The following is a 15,232-nucleotide window of genomic DNA, read 5'->3' as shown; positions in this document are numbered from 1 at the left end:
GTATGTGTGTATCTATATATGTAGTGTAGTATGTATATGCCTATAATAAGGGCGGGATTGTCAATTTCATCAATTTCTCCTTTTGACTCTTTGCTTCCTCATTTCCCTCCATAATGTATATCCAAAAATTAGTAGTATTTAACTATTTATAGCATAAACAAAAACAACAAATTCATGTTGTAAAGAGTGTAACGGAAATATGGTAAATGATCGGCTGATTTCACTACTCCCATAAGTGAGGATGAAACACTGCTGTCGTGAAACAAATAAATGTGCAAATGCATTAATAAGAAGATGATGATTTTGGGCTGCTCCTTCCTCTTCTTATGGATATTTTATCTATTTTTAATCAAACTTCTTGAATTATTTGGTTTTAATGAATTCCTATTTTTATTACCATAAATAAAAATAATAATCTGACTTAAAAATAATATAGTATGGAACTTTTGCATGTGGCAATTGTCTTAGTGAATGCATACGTATTACTACAAGTGTAAGAATTTTCAAAGTGAGATGTGATATTTTTGCATATTGGGAGCTATGTTTATGAACGTCTCCATGATATCAAGGTGACGGTAGAGTGGAATTTGAGTCTTTGAGTATGATTAAGAGGCATTACATTAGTTTTAGGCTATTGACAAAAAGAGGTAAACTTCTGCAAAGTGCTTCAATAGTAAATAGAATGGTAATTAGAACAGTAAATTGATGTGTGGGCTTTGAACACGTGAAAGGGCATTTCTTTTTACATTTTTTTTACTCTCAAACAGTATTACTGTCTTGGATTACAGAGACATGCGTGTATAATGTATGGTTTGAGGGGAATTTGTCAAAATTAGAGCAAAAGCTTATGATGGTTGATGTTCTACAGGAAATGCAATGTGGGAAAGATCTTGAATATAGGGGTAGAAGCTCGGACTATGATAAAAACACACTATTGGAAAGGATAATTCTATATTTCAATGACAAGATAATTAACCCAGGTGGATTGGCCAAGTGGTTGGGCATTTAGTCTCAAAGTACCTGTCCCAGGTTCAATTGGGCGTGCTCCCCAGTTAGAGGCCGAGTACCTGCACTATGAAAAAACCTCATGGACCAGTGATTTACCTCACTAGGGCCCACCCGTCGCGAATGTCTATGATAAATTTGGTCTTAGGGTTGTTTATGATGCAGCTAGCAATTTAAATACATAAGTTTTTAGTGTTTTCCAAGGGGCAATGGATTTGGTTGTCAATGAGATCGTAGGAAATAGTTACTATTTTAGTAGGGTTGTATAAGGTGAAATTAGTAAAAAGAAAATGCTATGCATTGGTTACTATCTCCACCAAAACTATTTACTTGCTAGTTGCAAAGAGTCATGTATCTTGATTTGCACTTATTGGTATTTTCAACGAAGACGTCCAGATTCAAATCTCTCTCCCATTGTAACTATTTATTTTATTTAAAATCAATAAAGAAATAAAACCTGTCTAGTTGAGCTACCATCATAATTGGTGAAAGCTTATTTGGTTCACTGGTGCAATTCCTAAGCATGGTTGTAAAAGATATACAGGGGCGGAGCCACGTTGTCCCTTGGGGGGGGGGGGGGCGTGGCCCTGCCAAATATATATATATATATATATATATATATATCCATTAGACTATGTAAGAAAATTGATTGGGCCCCCCAATGTTTGACATTCGCCCCCCCCCCCATATCTCCTCTACTCTCACAGCTTTAGTTTTAGGCCTCTACTCTCACAGCTTTAGTTTTAGGCCTCTATTCTCTCAGCTAAAAGCCTTTAGTTTTAGGGCTTTACTCTTCCAGCTTTAGTTTTAGGCCTCTTATTCTCCAAATAAAATAAAAAGCTAGCCCACTTACATTTAAATACTCAAAATCCAAACACAAAAACAATAAAATTTCACTTTCTCCCTCTCAAAAACCCACCCACGGAATCCCTATTCTCTTTACTTCATTATTAGTATTATTATTATTTTTTTGTCTTCTGTGATACACTTTCACTTCCCACTGGCATCGCCTACCAGCCCCAAAACTCAATATCAGTCCTCCAGTCCGAAAAAAAAAATTTCCTAACCACTTTTTTCTTTCTTCTTGCTTTCTAAAACAAATCACTTAGCAAATTTTATTGTCAAATTTCAGGATTTGGAACTTAGTGACTGCCTGGTAAGTTTTCTTCTCTTATTTAAGCACTAGACCTTCATCTCTTTAGACTCTTTTTACTGCTCAACTCAGCCCTTCTCTCAAACTCAGTCCTCACGATCCCAAAAAAAAAAAAAAACTGACCATTATTTTCTTTCTTCTTGCTTTCTTAAAATAAATCATTCAGAGCAAAGGTGTAGCCAGCGAGTAAGTTTTCAATTTCTGCTTCATCTCTTTTTAGTGTTTTTTTTTTTTTTACTCAACTATCTACATTTAAATATTTACATGCTCTTTAATTTTTCATAGATTTTTAGAGATGTATATGGTTGAAGGCATAGGCATGGGGAGGTTGTTTGTGATGAGTCTTGAAGGGAAGATAAAGTTTGCACTTTGTGAAGATAAAGTTTCTTAGGTAATTTTTTTTTTTTTTGATTAGTTAGATATCATGTGACAGTGGGTGTTGTTAAATTGTTTGGTGTATATTGTGTACTTGTGTGTTTAATTTTTGCTTTTGTTTGAGGGGTTATTCTTAATTAAAAAAAAAATTAAAATACAGGAAAATTTGAATAATAAGAATGATGATGGGTTGACTGTTTAAACTATAGTAGACATCTTATTTTTTTCTTGAGTATGAATAACATCCATATAATTAAGTAAAAATTTCTAATTAAGATTTTATTTTTTAAGTTCTTTTCACGTTAATTTTTTAGTCATATTCTTAAAGCTAAAAGAATTATGAACAAACAAAAAAAATTGATGCATTCTTAAAAAAAAGAAAAGATGTTAGCAATTCAAAATTTAGGACACCTATGGCTGTAGAAACAAATGTGGCTTTAGAAATAAATGTTGATACTTCAATACCTGATGAACACCTCTCCAAATGTTCAAGAATTTAATCTAAAGAGATAGATCGTGATCCAGGATCACGTGGATCACGTAAACAAATGTGTGAATTTCCTATCAACAAATAAGATAAAATCCGACGAGCTTATCTCAAAGAAGATCCATATCAACCTAAATATATAAACTATCCATACAACGATGATAATCATTGTCGTCAAAAATCGGCCCCCCCCCATGTAAAAAATCCTAGCTATGCCTCTGAAGATATACTATCTAAAATAGATTGTAATAGAGCTTCTTCTTCTTTTCTTTTTTTTCTTCTTTTTTAAAGTGGGTTGTAACGGAGATTTAGTGTACTTTTTGCAGGATGACATTAGATTAAAGAGCAAAACTAAATTCAGTTTTTCCTTTTTGCAGGATGACATTAGATTAAAGAGCAAAACTAAATTCAGTTTTTCAAATGCTCATATAACAAAAGAATTTGACAGCAGGTTTGAAGTTATGATTATCTGAAAAACATTTTATACAGATTGAATGGAGCGTTAAATTGGGAAAGTTTATGACCTGAAAAGAAAGAGCTTCAAGACTATTATCATATGCAAGTTGGTTTGGGCAATACACCATATTTGGATTAAAAGAAATGAATGAGCACATGCACATATCACAGTAAAATTTTAACCGAAGAAATCATCCTTAAAGCAACAAGGGATGATCATGTGAGATTTTAAAGGGACTCTAAGGAAGTTTGTAAACATGGCATGTGTGCTATATGGACTGTGGAGGGTCCCAATTTTAGTTCTTAGCTAATGTTAGTTCTCGCGGAGAACCTTCTGTGTTTCCGTTGCACGCTTCTTCACCCTCACATTAAGGTGAGCCCCACAAATTTATGAATTTGAGTTCATTTCTTGGGAGTCGAGTCCAGTACCACTCATGTTAACAAAGGGGTTGATTGTCTGTGTAGATGAGATAGGAAGGGATGAGAGTTAAATTGCATTTGCACAATAATCCTCATTCTTTCATTAGTGAGTGATAAATGATAGAAGACAAGAGTTGGGTAAAATATTGAGAAAAATGGGATTTCAATAATGGTGCTACAGAATAGAGAAAAGACATAATTATGGGCATATTTTAATTAATTATTTATTTATTTATAATAATTTAGGAGTAGAGAGATTTGAACCTTGTATAATTTACAAGGCTCTTAAACAGTATATGCTAAATTGGGATAATAAAGTATTAGTATTTTTCCGAAATTAATGAATGGATGCATCATGCAGAGGATTGGTGAGAGCAAGTCAATGCACATGATTTTTGTTGATTTTATTATTATTTTTATTTTTATTTTTTTTATCTTGATTGTAAAATCATTCCTCAAAAAGAAGAAAACCTTTATTAAACTATGGTTGTTAACATGTTCTTAGCATTGGGTTGTGGGATTCATGATAGAGTAGGTTCTTTTTTTGTGTTTAACATGTTGGTTGGTTAATGAGGTTCAATCTAGTTTGTTACTACAAGGAGAAATGGAGAACGACAGTTTTCTAGAGCTGTTGAGTTCATGATCATTGGCTTAAATGTGATTGAATCAGCAATTTAACATTAAATCCAAATTTGTTTGTGGCTTGAGAGGAGTCATTTATCCAGTAATATCTAACATGCAGTGAATTCATCAGTGTATTTCAATTTCTCTGCAAAGTATGCCGACCATGGGCTCACAATCACTTTAAGTCCATTTGCAAGGCCTCTCATGGAGCCCAAAATAAGTTAATAAAGTACCTTTTATGGGCTCCAAATCACAACCCCACGCTTTTTGTTTTGGGTTTTCATTCGGGGTTGGGCCATATGGTAAAAATAACTTTGGGCTTGGATTTAAGATTTATTTATCTTTACGAAGAAAAGTGTGGGTTTTAGGATTTTGCATTCATTTTGTCTCATCTTCGGTTAGCATCTGGCCCTGCCTATTTACATATCCTTTTAGTTTTGGTTTTCACCAAAAAAATTTCCATTCTTTCCTATTATTTGTGGTAACGAGGTAAAACCTATTTCATCCTGTCTTAAACGAGTAAGTTTTTTTTAACAGTTATTAGTTTGTAACTTAATTAACACTTCATATAATAATTTTCAACAAAATCATCCATGATTCAAATTATTTTTTTCTAGCTATTGAATTATAAAAATTAGAAAGAAAAAAAAAAGATTATGAGGGTTTTCATTTTTCTTTTTTCCTATGAATTGCAAATATTGGACCCAAGTACGTCAAGTTTATTTTTAGGTTTATATTTTTTGGGTGCGAAACTTAGCCCTTAATGATGTTTTGTAAATTGTATAGTTTGAGTTGATTCTTTTTTGTTGTAGAGAAAGAAAAAAGAATATTCATATTTATTATTACACTTAAAAGTGATTTATTAGACTCCCAATTCTGTCACACTAAAACTTATTTTTATTTTCATAAGCTTTAAAAAGATTTGATTTAGTATGACAAATTTGGAGTTGAGATCTTCTTAGTGTGCGTTTGCCTAGCATTGAAATTATATTTAAGCTGCGTTTTACCTTTTTTTGGGGTCCCATGGCACTATTCATGGACCACCAAACTCAACAAAACGCAAATTTTTAGGTAAACTTGGGTCCTACAGCACTATTCACAAATTTAAAAATTATTTTCTACAGTGTTTTTAGCAATAAGTTTTCAATTTTCAGCAATAAGCGGTATCCAAACAGACTCTCAAAAAAAAAAAAGTGGAGTTAAGATTAACACTATGTATGACATATTAATTGGGGTTGAAGGGGGGTTGAAGGGAAGGAGGGGGGAAGGTAGAGAGGAAAAAGAAAGGAAAGGGAATGGAGACTCCTTTCATTTAAAGCTTTGATTTTTAGGAGAAATGAAAGAAAAGGAATACTCTAAATTCTAATACAAACTCTTAATTCTCTCTCATTTCCTTCCAATTTGGGAGGAAAAAAAATGTGGGGTCAATGAAAAATCAATTCTTCCAAATTTTCTTTCCATCACTCCATTTTGCTCCAACCAAACAAAGCATGAATTTGAGAAGTGGTTTTTGGCTTTTGCAACCAATTGGCATTTTTGTTCTTTTTCCTTCTATAATTAAGGTGAAGGTTTAAAACCTCAAACCTATAGTATTAGTGGGTTAATACTTCTCATATATTTTGTCACCTGCTGTTATCTTTCTTCTTTTTTTTTCTTTTTTTTTTTGAGAAATAATTATAACATGTTGCTAATCTCGCAGTTCAAACTCTTTCTCTCCTAAACCCCCAAACACTTCGTACATAGGAAGGTGTCAATTCAGCTACAAAGCCTTTGGTGCCGTTATCTAGTAATGAAATGAAAAACTTTATTTTTAATATCATAGTTGGTATGTTTCATTCTACATTATTCAATGCCTCAAAAATCATAACAGATGTGTTTAGGATAATTATGTTTTCCTCGGAAGGAATAAAAAGGTATTTCGTGCTCCAGTTGTACTTGTACATGCCCCGCCCCATACGCTCAATTATTAATGTTAGTTATTTATTAATTTGCTGAACGCCCCATGTACTTAATTGTATGACCATTGAACTTGAACATGCCTGTAGTTTGTATGACGATTGAACATGCCTGTAGTTTTTACCAATCATACAGTGATAATGCAGTCCTAATACCAAAACTCTGTCCATAATTATTTCCTTTATAGACAATGATAAACTAATGAAGTATCACTTCAAAGCAAGTTTGATTACAAAGTTGAATCTTTCTCAAATTCATGATTTTTTTTCTTTCTTACTTTCTGTTTTTTTTCTTTCAATCCATTGAAGTGGTTCATTCAATAATTATTAGTTATTTTATTCCCCAATCCCCCTTTACATTGCCTGCATGCATGTAATATATATCTTGAATATTTTCTTTTCTATGATCATCATCAGAGTTGGGCATAGACCATGTGGGTCATGACTCATTGTGTAGAACAAAAGCAACTTCATTTCTGTGTGTATACATACTTGAGTTATATGTCGACACAAGAATTGAACCGCAATCTTATCAAAAAAAAAAGAAAAAAGAATTGAACCGCAACAACAAGCTCTCCATTCTTAATTATGAAAGTTACCATACAAATAAATGTGGATGGTATGCAAAGGCATGAGATATAGGAGTAGTACATTAATTAGTTGTTCTAGAATAAAACTCTTTGCTTTTTCTTTTTTTTCTTTTTTTTCTTCTTCTTTTTTTATGAACAAAAAATGGACAAGAGTAATATGAGTTGGTGTTTTTCACCTGAGTATGACTATAGTGTCACTCTACTTGTTGTACTTGAGCTTGCAGAACTCTGCTTTCATTTTAAAATGAGGAACCTCGTAGCACATAAATTTCCAACATGTCATTTCTTCATTGTTTCATTAATTCATTGCTTTCCATTTAAAAAAAAAAAAGAAAAAAAAGAAAGAAGGTTGGGTATAGACATTGGACAAGAAAATAGACAAAAGGGCTGAAAGTGGTTAGAAGGTCTAAGAATACTATTGATTACCATCCATAGTAATTTAATTAAAGCCTGTTGTTTAATTACCGACAACATCGAACCACTCTCCCCAAAAAAAAAAAATATGTCATTTCTTTAAATTGTTGTTTGGAGCATGTGAAAAATGCTTTTTTTTTTTTTTTTAACCAACTGAACACTACTGAAAATATAATTCCTTTCGCATCCATGTTCATAATTTACTATTGTGACAAATTATGATTGGACTAATGAGATCAGTTTCCATATCACCATTATGAAAAATTTTATAAAGAAAGAAACCTCTTTATCAAAAGAAAGCTTTTAATTATGAAAAGCAGCATATACAAAAAGTGTAAAAAGGTACATAAGGCTCATAATTATCAGGAAAACAGCAAAAAGTAAACGGGTTTCTAATGAGTATAATGTAGTATTTATATATGTACATGAAGTGAAATCGTCCTCTTTTATGGTTTTCTATAGGGCAAGAAAGACAGCTTCATCAAGTTGATGGCAAAGAAGGTGCATGTGAATGTGACTCGACCAGTATTGACCATAGGACTTGCACATCTTCGCATGGGCAAGACTTCACATCCTTGTACAAGATATAAATTCCTCTGCCTGAAAAAAACGAAAAGATGTGGGGCATTGAAATGAAATGCTTTAATATATGAGACTATGAGATTGAATATAGAGCATGAAGTTGAACGTAGACAAAGACTTAGAAGCAAAACCAATTCACAATATGCATGAATTAATAGAGAACCAATTCTTAGCGAGTCGGATTTTTCAATGCAGGAACAGAAAACATATAGTGCTAATATTGCAAAAACAAATGTCGTATGATACATATTGGCCAGCAAACATGAGAAGAGAATGTTAAAAAACTTTCAAGATGCAATAGTATGTTTATTATCACACTAAATTTTTTTGTTGTTGTACTAATTAATACACTTGTTGTAATATAGACATCTTTTGGTGGTGTAGTTAGAGCAAAACCAAATAGATATTGAGAGAGGAAGATGAATGAGAGCACAAAAGAAAAGGAAATTACGGTTTCCGTTGCTTGAATGCAGACGATCCCAGATTTTCTTCAATGGGGAAAGGAGGGACTTAAACCACCCCATTTGGAGAAGAAAAAAAATAGTGGGGTTTGGTTCACGTTAGGTGAAAGGTTGGAAAGAAATAGAGGGGGTTTATAAACTAGAAAGGTTTGGTTTGCTTGGACAATGGTGACTTGTGTAGTACTATTTCCTCAATATATCTCCCATTCTCTTTCAGGGCAATCATGCAAGAAACACAATCCCACTTGGTGCTATGTCTTTATCACACCCTCTTCTCTTATGGAAGGATCTAAAACCAAAACCAAAAGCTGATGCAAAAGTACTATCTATTAAATCTCTAAACTCTTTTTAATTAATTCTTTCACTATATATATATATATATTTCAGAAATCCTCATTTTCTTTTTTTAACAGATCACTTGTGACTCAAGCTACATTTTCTATGTACAAACTCTCTATGGCACTTGATATCCAACCATGTGTGGGGTTCTTGTTCTTTAAGTGAACAAGTATATATGTACTAGTCTACTAAAAAGTTATTTTTCTCAGTTTCTACAAGTTATTTTATTTTAGCTTCATTATAATTTCTATCTCCTGGATAAGGTAGAAGTTATTAGTCCTAAAAGCAAAACTTGCCATTGGTAGTCTAACTAAGGCATGTATATATATATTTCAAGCTGGAAGTGCCTAGATGTGATAACAAGCACGTAGTGATCTTCATCTTGAAGATTTCCCTTAAAACAAATTGAAAAAGCCAGATTCTATATGTAAATTAGTGTCAGATAAAGGGGCTCCAAAATAATTTAATTTTTGTTGTTGTTGTAAATTAACTTTTTGTTTGGTATACGTTATATATTTGTCTTGTTCCAATGTGGGTCTTGTAGTGAAATTGATAATTTATATCTCAATCGTTCTAGATCACTTTACATGAGTCCATTTTGAGTAGCACAAGATAGGGTTGTGCTTAATTACATAGTATATACGTATCTTACCAAAAATTCAATTGGCTAGATATTGACTTAAAGAACAAGCCAAAGACACACCAATACGTGTTTGACATTTTAAACCATGAAACTTCTCAGAAAATTTGCCAGATTAGCTTTAGATAAATCCATTACATATAGACTATAACTAGATATCTATGGTTCATTTGGCGTTTCTCTAAAAATTTGATTGAAATAGTAATAAAGAAGCATAGATAAATAGGATCATAGGGGAGCCTTACATTCGCAAGTTAACTAGTAAAAAGGCCTATGCTAAGTTTGAAAAACAAAGTGACCAATTCTAGGTGCGTCTCAATTAAGTCAATTCTCACTTGGTTGAGGTTTTATTTATGTGTGCATGATAGCAGTTTGTACTTCGTAACTTGTAGTATTGTACGCGTGACTTTTAATGCATTTCTAGATAATTACATGCAGTTGATTTCTCACGTCATGGACCAACCATGGCCAGGGGCTTCCACCATTAGAAGCTTGCTAAATAACACGAAGACACATGGACTAACAATCAAAAACACCAATATCTAATACTTAAGGTCATCTTGAAACCCAATAATTGATTTAAAGGTATACATTGTGTTGTGAGTCTTGTAACATTTAAAATCTTATACTGTCCAATACTCATAATTTATTTATATTCTGTGGCATCATGTTCATATTTAGATTCATGAAAAATTAAATCTTCACATTAAAATGTTTTTTTTTTTTTAGAAAACAAATAGAGAGGATCTTAACACACCATAATTAGTATAAGAACAAAAAAGAAAAAACCCATTATAATGCAAATTTATGCTTAATGATTTTTTTTTATTGATTAAATATCTGTTACATATATGAAATTAAGCAAGGGTCGTCTTTTTTTTTTTCTTTTTTAATTGCCAAATTGGTTTAGTTCCCCCGAAATATAGAGAGTCTGTTGAAAAATGTATTTAAAAAAGTAAATAGGTAAGAACTGTTCACTTTCTAAATAGGTGAAAATTGGCAAAAATTTGAAGAGGTTGCTGCAGATGCTCCAAGGAACCTGCCCATCAACAACAATAGCCCAAGAGATAATAGAGGTGATGGGTTTGGGTCCCAAATCATACAAGAGGAGGCCCAATAGACCAAATCATGGGCCAGCCTATTAAAGGATGTGATGGCAAAAAGAAAAGGAAACTACAGCGAACGGGCCCGTCCAATAAAGAAATCATTTGAAGTCCCAGAAAAGCGACACCGTTCCCCAGACTCCGACATCATTCAACTAAAAGCACTACCCACGGCCATTCGAACTCAGCCAATAAAAGCCCAAGCCCAAACCTTAGGCCCAAACACGATGCTTCAAAGGGCCTGAGCTATTTTGAATTATTTTTATTTTTATTTAGTTTGCGAGCTATTTTAATTTTGAGATTAGAGGATTTGAATATGTTCATTAGTTTTAAACCACCTTCCTAATTCACATAGATGCATTCATGTGTGCGTGTAGTATTCAAGCACCTCCATTGAAACATGCCAATTTTTTCTCCATTTAAAATTACAGACAATCCACTGATAGCATTGTTGATGTATATATATATATATAGTTAATTTGATTCAAAGGCCATTTCCATTAGTCTCTAGCCTTGGGCATTAAATTTCTCACTGTTTTCTAGTGGAACTCCTCCTTGCTCCTATTAACTTTTATTGTGATCCATTAAATGATATGCAAAAGAATTTCAAACGTTGCATGTGCTTCAAATAATATTATGCTTTCAAAGGGAAATCTGAATGAGTGGGGTTCTAAAATTATTAGCTGTTACTTACGAGGCAAACCTGATTTGTGAGCTCCCAGTATGATTGATTGCATGTATACTGAAATATTCTACATCAAGCTGACTTCATAGTTGTTACAAGTGAAATAACTAATGTGAACAAACATAAGGGTAATGAGGGATTGCATGCTTCTCCATTTTGAAATGTGATAAAGTCATTGAAAGACACAGTGGATTTTCAATGTGAACACTGAGTTTGATGGATCAGGGAGGGACTCTTTTGATGCTGGATCTATTTTTTAGTGTGAATTTGAAAGTTCATGCATGAAAAGGAAAGGACAGTAGCATTGAGATTTTCATGGATGCTGGATCTATAATGAGTTCTCCTCGACCTAGTTGTTAGCAACTTATTTTCTTAAATACAAAGTTTGCATTGAGACTTTGGCATTTCCTTCCTTAAGCATTGAAAAACCTGAGTGTGGTCTTTGATTCACTTGCTGGTTTGGCCATAAATTTGGATTGTACTTAGCCAATCATTTTTGTCTGACATCTCATGCATTGGATGCTATAGAACTACACAAAATTTTAGCAGCATATAATTCCTTTGTGTTCTGTGTAGCATTTGTTTTTAAGCTAGAGATCAATCATCAACCCATGAGCACAATTATTAGAATTGACCCTCTTTGCCCACCGTGTACCATATGGAATTTGGACCAGAAATCTTGGTTTATTTAATCATTAATCATNCCCCCCCCCCCCTCCTCCCCTTCCCCTTCCCCTTCCCCTTCCCCTTCCATATAAAAATGAATTGCAACGTGATGAAGGGACCATTTGAGATAATTTATTTTCATTAGCTTATATTAGTTAAAAAATAAGTGGTACAATTTTTTTTTGGGGGGGGGGGGGGAGTAATTAATGATTAATAATATTATAGAGAAGAGGCAAAAGGGTATCTGAGCATCTCCAACAGGTCTAGCCATCTTCACATTTTGGAGAAAAAAGCACTATTCACACCAAAAATGAAGTCCAACAGCCTCTCTATCTCTATCTCTATTTTTTTTTTTTAAGATTTGCTACAGTAGCTCTCAGGCCTGGAGAGCATTGTAGCAATCAATGTAGCTTTTGCAAAGATTATTTCTCATTAAACTAATACCGGTTGAATTAAAAAAATATTTTTTTTTCTCTTTCCTTCCTTTCTCTTTCTTCTTCACTCCGTCTCTCTTCTTTATCTCAACAGCTACAAAACGCAAAATACATTCCAAACACGAAAATAATTTTTCTCACAAACCAAATGAAATCAGAAAAATAAAAGGAAAAAAAAAAAAAAAAGAGAAAAGAGAGAGACCTGTTCACAACAGCTACAAACACAACAATCATTTCTTTTAAACATCTTTAAACTCAAGCATAATCAAAATACAAACTCAAAAACACAATCTTAAAATTAATCAAATCATAACAAAAGAGAGAGATAGAGAGAGAGAGAGAGAGACAAAAGCCATCTAACCCACAGTGGAGCAAAAAAGAGACAATGCCTGCCTTTGTCCTTCAATCAACAGTGGAGCAAGCAATCGCTTGTTCTTAATTTCTCTATTTCTTATCATTATAGAGAGTGTACTAGAATCAAGTAGAAATAGAAAAAGTTAAAAAAAGAGAGAACTAGATAAAGAATGAGAGAGCTGGAGAAAGTGACAGTGTGATCCAGAATGTACTAGAGAAAAAAAAGAAGGGTAGATAGAGATGGGAGTGGGATAGGTGTGTGGTGGAGAAAAAATCAAGAGAAAAAAAGAAAAAGAAACGTATGGATGTAATTAAGTTTGGAAAAATAATATAAAAAATAAGAAATGAGAATTAAGAAATGCTACTACAATATTTTTACAATAAATTTTAAGTAATAGATTGTTATTAGCTAATATTGGTGAGTAAAAAAGTAATTTCAGTGATGAGTTCAAATTAGAACTAGTAACAACTTTCCATATAAGATTTTGATGCAATTCTTGTAAAAGTATTGCGAAAAATATTATAGATATAACACTTTTTATTGAAAATATAATTGTTGGGAATGAATATAGGAAGAATAAATGATAATAAAGAATGAATGAAGAAATAATATTTAAATGAGATGAAGAAAAATATAGAGAGTCTGTTGAAAAATGTATTTAAAAAAGTAAATAGGTAAGAACTGTTCACTTTCTAAATAGGTGAAAATTGGCAAAAATTTGAAGAGGTTGCTGCAGATGCTCCAAGGAACCTGCCCATCAACAACAATAGCCCAAGAGATAATAGAGGTGATGGGTTTGGGTCCCAAATCATACAAGAGGAGGCCCAATAGACCAAATCATGGGCCAGCCTATTAAAGGATGTGATGGCAAAAAGAAAAGGAAACTACAGCGAACGGGCCCGTCCAATAAAGAAATCATTTGAAGTCCCAGAAAAGCGACACCGTTCCCCAGACTCCGACATCATTCAACTAAAAGCACTACCCACGGCCATTCCTTGGTTTATTTAATCATTAATCATCAAGGACTCATTTATAGCTTGTTGAATTTCTTCAGCCAAATTCTATGCATTCATAATTCATTGATTGTTAGCTGGTTGAGGACTAATCGTAAAGCTCAAGAGGGTTGAATTTATATTTCTGCAGTCTTTGCTGCCTCACTTAGTCCATTTGGTTCAGTCAGATACATAGCAACATTTCAGAGGATTTCAATCATTGCAATTAGTACTGTTTTAAGATATTGTAAACACTTCACTCACTTGTGGAGGGAATCTCATATGGTCAGAAAGGATCAGCTTGGTGGAAGGCTTGAATTTGTTGGTATCATAAAGACAATCTAGGCCTCTTTTGAGAGGCTATGATGAGTATTGATATTTTGTGCTCCTGATTTAGCCCTTGGTGGGCTACCATCTAATTTGAATATTGAAACATGGATAAACCACATGGAGAATCAACTGTTGTGCTAAATTTTTGTGTCTTTCTAGTATTGTAAATCCTTATGAGTGAACCAATCACTGCATTACAATAAAATTTACATTCTGCACGTGTAAAATCCTTTTCAGAGAACAACACTAATTCAGAAGCAGAACACCTGATAATGCTGCAACATATACAAATGCCATGATATACAAACGATTGTTGTAAATAAGGCCCAAAAATCCAAATGGACAACTTCAGTATGTAAAAGGTTGTTCTGAGTTCTGTACTAATATAGTAATATTAGAACGATTGCAGATGAAGAATTATGACCAAGCCTAGTTCTTATTCTAAAGTTGTATAGCCTATGTTTATGTGAAGTAGATGGAGGATTATGCTTTTATTTTGTGAAACTTATCAACTACGATTACAATCAAACCTTAATTCCAAAATTTTGGAGTCGGTTATAGATTCTTAACAGACTAATTTTTGTAAAACTTGCCATAAGTGTCTTGACCTAGTGGTTGTTCATATGAATCTTATGAAGCAAATGCGTGATAGAAATCCTTCCATTTGACCCTACAAGAAATTATCAACATTAAAAATTTAACATTGTACATCAAGAAGCAAAGAAGTTAGTACCTGATAACTGATGTAGTAAAATACTATTCATCTGAGGAAACAGAAACAAAACATTTCATACTTTTGAGTTGATGGTAACAAGATTTGGAAGACTTCACTGGTGAAGAGAAATTGAAGGGTTTGTCGTTTGTGTGTGTGTGTGTTTTTTTCTCTTAAACTCAATTGTATAGCTTGCATTCACACTTTTTTTTTTTTACTAGTACTCACGTGATCTTGCTACATGGTTAAGAATTTAATGAGCTATGTGTGCACAATAACATGCATTCACTTGGAAATTGCTAAAATTGGTTTGGTTGTGCCGACAATATTAAGGCTACCTAACTAATTGTTTGATGCTGTTAAAGATGTGATAATTGTTTGTGCAGGCCATATTGAACCGAGCAATTATGAGAGAATTACAATGAGAGTGTCTCCGTTCTTTGATTTCATTTTT

At 33.1% G+C, this 15,232-nt stretch overlaps 1 long non-coding RNA gene across 1 annotated transcript; it reads right to left on the bottom strand.

Moving 5' to 3' along the window:
• Nucleotides 1–7,764: 7,764 nt before the first annotated feature.
• On the bottom strand, nucleotides 7,765–10,379 carry LOC112014052 (uncharacterized). Its single transcript, XR_002883098.2, has 2 exons — nucleotides 8,513–10,379; nucleotides 7,765–8,079 (listed from the first exon to the last, which is right to left on the bottom strand). It is a non-coding gene; the product is annotated as an uncharacterized LOC112014052 (long non-coding RNA).
• Between the last annotated feature and the right edge of the window lie 4,853 nt (nucleotides 10,380–15,232).

The sequence above is a fragment of the Quercus suber genome, unplaced genomic scaffold (assembly GCF_002906115.3).
Source record: "Quercus suber isolate HL8 unplaced genomic scaffold, Cork oak 2.0 scaffold_601, whole genome shotgun sequence".
NCBI lineage: Eukaryota > Viridiplantae > Streptophyta > Magnoliopsida > Fagales > Fagaceae > Quercus > Quercus suber.
This window is presented reverse-complemented; position numbering and strand designations above follow the sequence as displayed.